The sequence below is a fragment of the Hipposideros armiger genome, unplaced genomic scaffold (genome assembly GCF_001890085.2).
Source record: "Hipposideros armiger isolate ML-2016 unplaced genomic scaffold, ASM189008v1 scaffold_178, whole genome shotgun sequence".
Classification (NCBI taxonomy): Eukaryota; Metazoa; Chordata; class Mammalia; order Chiroptera; family Hipposideridae; genus Hipposideros; species Hipposideros armiger.
In genome coordinates this window covers 2,009,101-2,017,064 of record NW_017731528.1, presented here as the reverse complement: position 1 = coordinate 2,017,064, position 7,964 = coordinate 2,009,101, and the positions used below count along the sequence as shown (strand labels likewise).

General features: G+C 42.9%; 1 pseudogene; it reads left to right on the top strand.

Moving 5' to 3' along the window:
- Positions 1 to 659: 659 nt before the first annotated feature.
- On the top strand, positions 660 to 1,786 carry LOC109388009 (cyclin-I pseudogene; annotated as a pseudogene).
- Positions 1,787 to 7,964: the final 6,178 nt, after the last annotated feature.

The following is a 7,964-nucleotide window of genomic DNA, read 5'->3' as shown; positions in this document are numbered from 1 at the left end:
CCCCAATTCCCCAGTGCTGTTCCCATCCCCCATTTCCCCAATAAAAATCTTTAATTAAAAAAAAAACCACAGCATGGTACCCCTCCCTCCCTCCCAGCTTTCCCCCTAAGAGATGCTGCAATGCCTCTGTCTTGTTTTTTCTTATTCTCCCCCTTTCCCTTCCTTTTTTTCCTTTCCCCCCGCCCCTCCCTTTCTCCATTTCCCTAAGAGGTGTATCCCCCAGTAGGGGCAGAGGCGGTTTCACCCCATAACACCCACCCCTCTACCCAGCCCCCTGCTGCCCTGTGGTGGGAGAGAGCCTCCTCCTTACCCAGGCACAAGCTGCGGCAGTTGGAAGAGTGGAACTGGCAGTAGCAGCCTCAGGTCCAGGGTCGTCATGGAACTAATCCACTGACCAACCCATCAGCCACAGCTGTGTGTCCCACAGGAGCACCACGCCCATGCCCCCCCCCCAGTCCCATTACCCCTCTTCTCCCTCCTCAGTGGGCTCCGGTCTCACACACCTCGCACTGAGGAAAATGGTGGTAACGGCCCCCAAGATGACACCATGTCACTACTGTGAGGCCTACAGCTCCCCCAGCGGTGATAGGGAGGAGGGGAAGAAAAGGGAGAGGAGGAGGAAAAAGAGGAAGTAGCTACATCAAGCTGGCAGGCAGGCAGATCCAAAGGATATCATGAAGTTTCCAGAGCGTTTGGAAAACCAGAGATTGCCATTTCCTGTTGGAAAAGGCAATCTCTAGGGAAGGCCAGATGTGGAAGGAAAATGTGCCAAAAATGCCTACAAATTGGAATGTCTCTCCATCCCAGCAAGATGAAGTGATTTAGTGGCCGGCCAAACTCAAGTACCAATTCATCCTTTACCCAGAAACATTTGCTCCAGCTAGCAGTCTCTTGCACAGGTTTTTCACTACTGTAACGGCCCACCCAAAATGCATGAGTTGTATTGCAATCTGTTTTTTCCTAGCTGCCAAGACTATAGAAGAGGAAGAAAGAATTCTTCCTCCTCTGAAGTGTACTAAAGGTGTTGGCAAGAGACAGATTCTATGGATGGTCATCTGAAATTCTGAGGATGGAGAGAATTATTCTGGAGAAGTTGAATTGCAACCTTCCCACAGCCACACCACTGGATTTTCTTCCCATCTTCCACACCACTGCAGTGTCAACAGGCCTCAGTTACTTTTCGGTTTGCCCAAACTGAGCCTGTCTCAACATGTGGCCATCCTGACTGAGCAACTACTTCACTGCATGGCCTGTAACCAACTTCTGCAACTCAAAGGATCCATGCTCACTCTGGCCATGCTTAGCCTGGCAATGGTGACACTTACTCCTTACAATCAACCGCGGCAGAAAGTACAGGTGGACCCAATGTTAACAGTCTGTGGCACATCGCCTTTCTACTCTGCAGTATTCCCTACCTCAGTTACGTTCATGTCTAGTGTTCCCTCAGCACACCCTGGTGACATGTGATAAAGGAATGTTCAGGTTACATACCCTCTCTGTCCCAGGCCCAGATTTCTCCAGGGACAACAGCAAAGTAGAAATGCCAGAGGTACAGAAGCATTCTGTCATCATCTCCCGGCTGCCCGTGGGGGCAAGCATACCTCTGCCAATCACTAAGTACAGGAAATGGAAGTGGATGACTTCTACGATGAATCAAATAACTCTAGAATGAAGATAATGCTTCTGAAAGTGTGTGTTCTGTGTGGGAGGCACTGATTTATCAAGGTAGGAGGGGCATGCTTCCCCATGTCCACCTTTGCAGCCTGTGTCTGTCATGCAGCTTTAAGCCCAACTGAGGTACACTACTCTGGAATGGGAACACAGAAGGCTCTAGAAAGGCATGTACCTTCTCAGGCTGATTTGAAGTGAGCCAGGAAAAAAATCCATTTCCTTGTGTGGCTAATTATAATTCAACATTATTTAAGCACCTTTTTAAAGATTAAAAAAATGTAAAATTCAAAAGATCCAATTTTTAAGTAAAACATTTCTTTGTAGTATTTGTCAGTTCTACCCTTTTCTCTGCTAAAATGTAACGCAGATTACCACATCAAACATTCATTCATTGCTTTTTTTTTTAAGTTCCAAAATTCATAGCCAGCAAACCCTATCCCTAATGTCCTGACTTAATTTTTCTCTTGCTTTTGCTTGCTTCTTCATTAAATGTTTAATGAATTTTATGCTTGTTCAACTTCCACTGATTAGGAAACCCTTAAAATGATTTTTTAGCAATTTAGTGAACAAATTATTTCAGTTTGACAGCAATATTTTAATCCATGATTCAAATAAATCTGACAGGATATTTCACAATAGCCCCATATAAATCAGAGGTGGTAATAGAGAAAGGACTCATATTACCACACTGATTTTTGTGTTTGTCTTATTTCCATCTCTAGTTTGGAAACAAAATTATTGTTTTATTTTTATTTACCTTAAACTTTAGCTTAAAAGTGACATGTAATTAGGACACTTAGATTTTTTGAAATAATTTTTAACATTTGTATAAAAAAATAATTGTGATAAAGTAAATATATCCAGGTGTTCACCAAAGCAACACGTTATATAAAAACTAAAACTTGACGTTTTTTTTTTCTTTTTTTGTAACTAATCAGCTTCTTTTCACTCTATAAGTGAGAGAGACTGTCTAGATGTTGGGGCAGCTCTGTCATTTGGGTCTGTAACATGTAACAACTGAATTCAGTACCCTAGTTTTATGTTAAGCTATTAGGATTTTTCTCGATAAAAGTTATTCCCTTTGTCTCCCGAGCCCACCTATATCTCTTAATGACTTCTGGATCCTGAGCTCCCTGTGCAGTCTGAATAAGTTGTTGCAGTCAGAACCAACCATGTACAGATGATGAAAGCCTCTGGTGGCAATAAACGTTGTGTTTTAAAAACAAACAAGCAAACAAAACAGCATGGTACTGAAATATTGGGTTGTCGGAAATGATATATGTTTTCTGTTTTTCATTGCAAAAATGACTTTTTCATTGCATCATGACTTTTCCAACAACCCAATAAAACAAACACTTAGATCAATGTAATAGAATAGGGAGCCCAAAAACAAACCCATGCCTATATAGTCAATCAATCTATGACAAAGGAGGCGAGAATATACAATGGGGTAAAGACAATCTATTCAATAAATGGTGTTGGGGGCCAGCCAAGTGGCTCAGTTGGTTAAGAGCACAAGCTCTGAGCAACAGCGTCACCGGTTTGATTTCCACATGGGCCAGTGAGCTACGCCCGAGCTGAGCTGCCGCTGAGCTGCCAACAGGTGGCATAATGGCTTAGCTGGTGAGAGCACATGCTTCTAACAACAAGGTTGCTGGTTCGACTCCCGCATGGGATTGTGGGCTGCGCCCCTGCACCTCCACCTCCCCCCCACAAGTAAGATTGAACACAGCACCTTGAGCTGAGCAGCTACAAGCTGCAAAAGGCCAGCCAGATAGCGACTGAACTTGGAGCTGAGCTAGCTTCGCCCTTCACAAGTAAGATTGAAGGACAACAACTTGGCTGTTCCCCTTCCCCAATTCCCCAGTAAAATCTAAAAAAAAAAAAATTTGGTGTTGGGCAAACTGGACAGATACATGCAAGAGAATGAAACTAGACCACCTTCTTATTCCAGATACAAGAAAAACTCAAAATGGATTAAAGTCTTAAATGTAAGACCTGAAACATAAAAATCCTAAAAGAAAACATAGGTAGTAAACTCTCTGACATTGCTCTTAGTAATATTTTTTCTCATATATCTCCTCGGGCAAGGGAAACATAAAAAAATATAAACAATTAGGACTTCTTCAAAATAAAAAGTTTTTACACAGCAAAGGAAACCATCGACAAAATGAAAAGACAACCTACTGAATGGGAGAAGATATTAGCCAATGATACATGGATAAGTGGTTAATATCCAAATTATATAAGGAACTCATACAACTTAACACCAAAAAGACAATCTGATTAAAAGATGGGCAGAGGACCTGAACAGACATTTCTCCAAAGAAGGCATACAGATGGCTAACAGACATACGAAAAGATGCTCAATGTCACTAATCATCAGAGAAATGCAAATAAAAACTACAATGAGATAACTTCTCACTCCTTTCAGAATGGCTGTCATCAATAAATCAACAAACAAGTGCTGGCAAGGATGTAGAGGAAAGGGAATCCTCGTGCACTGTTGGTGGGATTGCAAATTGGTGCAGCCACTATGGAAAACAATGTGGAGATTCCTCAAAAAAATTAAAAATAGAATTACCATATGACTCAGCAATCCCTCTTCTGGGTATCTACCCTCAAAATTTGAAAACACTTTTTCATGTCCCCTATGTTCATTGCAGCACCATTCACAATAGCCATGACATAGAAACAACCTAAGTGTCTTTCAATGGATGACTGGATAAAGATGCGGTACATATATTCAATGGAATACTACTAAGTTCACACATACGCACAAAAGATGAAATGTTGCCATTTGCGACAACATGGATGTATCTTGAGTATTATGCTAAAAACATAAGTCAGATGGAAAGGGACTTGAAGCATATAATTTCACTCATTTGTGGGATATAAAACAAAAGGCAACAAAGGAACAAACAAAACAAAAAAACAAACTCATAGATACAGACAACAGAATGGCAGTTATCAGAGTGGAAGGGGGGTGGTGGGAGGACAAAGAGAGTAAAGGGGGTCTAAGTATGGTGACGGAAGTAGACTAGATTTTTGAGGGTGACCACATGATAGAGTATACAGACGTTATCAAGTTGTACACCTGAAATTTATATATTGTGATTAGCCAATATTACCCCCCAATAAATTTAAGAAAAAAAATTTTAACCCCAAAATAAATAACTCCATAGATTTTAATATCTCACTCCTGTCTTACCCAGGTAGTTAAAACCTGAGATTTACCTCTTCCACACCTGCACCAGAATTACGTGTGACATTACAGGAACACAATTACAACCAAGCAGATCTCAAACAGCACCAAGTCTCAAAACGAGCTCTCAATGCTATCAATCACATCTTCCTGATAATTTCAAATCCCAATACCTGAAATAATTATTCCACACCTTGCTCTCTCTCCTCAGCCTCCCACCCCTTCCCTTCCTACCTGCCTCAGCTGATGACTTTGCTTCATAACTCATTGAATAAATAGAACAAATCAGTCTCATCTTCTCCCCCAAATCTATAAACCTATCTTTATCTAACTAGCTCCATGTTCCAAGTGTTCCATCCTTTTACCTTAAAGGGACTATCACTGCTCCCATTCAGGCCTGATCACACCACCTGTGCTCTGGACCCCATCTCTTCTCCCTTTTCAAGGGCTTTGTTCATGTGTGTGTGTCCTCTCCTTGCTGTATCATCAGCTTCTCTCTACTGAATTATTCCCACTAATATATGAGTACAAACTCACTTAGTACCTTCCTTTTCCCCAAATGCCCTTCTCACTATCACCCATCTCTCTGTTTAACAGCAAAACTTCCAGAAAGTATTATCTCTATTCCCTGTCTTGACTTTATTAACTCTGGCTTCCATCCCTACCATTCCACTGAAGCTTTCTTTTCAAGATCACCAGTCAACTTTTTTTTTTCATTTTATTGGGGAATTGGGGGAGGAGAACAGCTTTGGGGAATTGGGAAGGGGAACAGACAAGTTGCTGTCCTTTTGTTTTTCAGTCTAGTTGTGGAGGACGTCACTTCACTGGCCCATGTTGGTATTATCATTACGCTCTTCCCGGGTGAGGCAGTCGCTTGCCGGCCATTGGATGGCCGCTCATGGCAGCTCACAAAAGCTCATGCCCACTGCCGGCCAGCCCCACTACAGCCTACACCGTCGCTGGCGACTCACGGCAGCCCAGCTCCAGGTAGAGCTGTTGTTCACCATCTTAGCTGTAGAGGGCGCAGCATGACTGGCCCTCATATGTGGGATCCGAACCGGGGTCCTGCTGCTCAGAGCTGGCATCCCAAGCCAACTCATAACCAATGTTCCACTTGGCCAGCCCTCACCAGTCAACTTTATGTCACAGCAAATCCAATGGACATGTCTATCTCTATCCTTCTCACTCACCACAGGATTTGACTCAATCGACCATTCCCTTCTTCTCAAAACTGTTTCATCTTCCCTTTCATGACAGCATGCTCTTCGTATCCCTCTTGATCATCTCCTTTATCTAAACCTCTTACTTATCACTACTCGAAGTGGGATCTAGGGGACCAGCAGCACTGGGAGGATCTGGGAGCTTGTCAGATTTGCAGACTCAAATCCTTAACCTGCTAGATCAGAATCTCCAGGTAACAAGATCACTGGATAACTTCTGGAACTTTACAGTTTCAGAATTATTGCTCTAAATGTTGGAACGCCCCAGATCCCTGTGCTGTACTCTCCTAGGTGATCCCATCCAGGTCCACAGCTTTAAACACTACATATTTTTTTATCTCCACGTCTCTCTCCAGCTCTGACTTCCCTCCATATTCCAGATTCATATACTCAGCCTACATGACATCTCCATTTGGATGTCTCAAATATTTCAAACCTAATATGTTGAAAACAGATGCCCTAGCCCATGTCACTGCATAGCTCCACCAAAATAACGAAGCTAAGTTTACTGAGCCCTCAAAATGTTACAGGTAATAGCCTACATACTTAACATGTACCAGCTCCTTTAGTCCTCACACCTCTAGCAAGAGACAGGTACTATTGTTATCCCCATTTTACAGAGGAGTAATTGAGACAGGGAGTAACATGCCCCAACCCTACATCTCTAAGTACCGCACCCATGATTTGAAGTTGGGTCATCTGACTCCTAACGGTTATACCTCTCAGCTCCATCTGCCCCCTAGCTCAAAGCAGAAATCTAAAACCATCACTTATTTCTCCATCATCCACTTCCAATCCTGTATGTTACATTCCCAAACATTATCTTGAATCCATGTACTTCTCTCCATCTGCATGGCTACTGCCCTTGACCTAGCCATCATTCTGTCCGTGCCTTCATTAACTTCCTAACTGGTCTGCCTCCTCCCCCTCTGCCTGGCCTTCCATCATAGCAGTGAATTTGCCAAAGTAAGAATCTGATGTCACTGCCTGTTGAAACACTTTCATGGGCTGCAGTGTGCTGGAGCGCAGCAGACCTGACCCCTGTCTTCTCCAGCCCATGACCCACACTGGCCTCAGGGGCTCCTGCTCATGGGACGTGCCACATACATGCTCTGTCCCCTCGAGCCTTTGCTCTTGCTGTTCCCTTCAATCACAACCAATTCCTTTTCTCCCAGCTCCATCATCCTACAGGTCTCCATTCTCATGTCGCCTCCTTCCAACTACCCTACCTAAAAGGGTCACTTATCATAGCACCCTGTTTCCTTCATAGCACTTACCACATATGAATCTGAGAGAAAATATAAATGTGGTAGTGAAAGCCATGGAGCAAATCCCTGGTCTAGCTGGGTTCAAGTCCTGAGTGTACCCTGTGAGCTCTGGGGCTCCTTTTCCTCCTCTAAGAAGGGCCTTCATAGTTCCTACTTCCTACAGCTGCTGTGATGAGCCACAACAATGCCGGGCACTTACTGAGTGCTGTTGAAGTGTTAAACACATTATTGTGTGTACTTGAAGACAAGGATCTTGCCCCTTGATTGTCTCTATGTTCCAAGTGCTTAGAACACCCAGCTTGTAAAAGTTTGTCAAATGAATGTGATTCCTCTTCATTGTCCCTTCATATAAGTGACAGTATCTACCATTTCTCAATGCTATATTGATATTTTTACTCTGGAGTAACCAATTAATGCGGCTTCATGGTCTTTTAACATGCATTTATTTTATTCTATTCACACTGTACAACTGTTAAACAACCTACAAAAAGTACAAAAGCCTAATCCATTTTCCAAAACCAGGTCAGAGCTAAGGTGCAAAAGAGGAACAGTACAGTAAGTGACAAGAGTTTAGGTGTCCTGTATAAGTCATACTGTCCG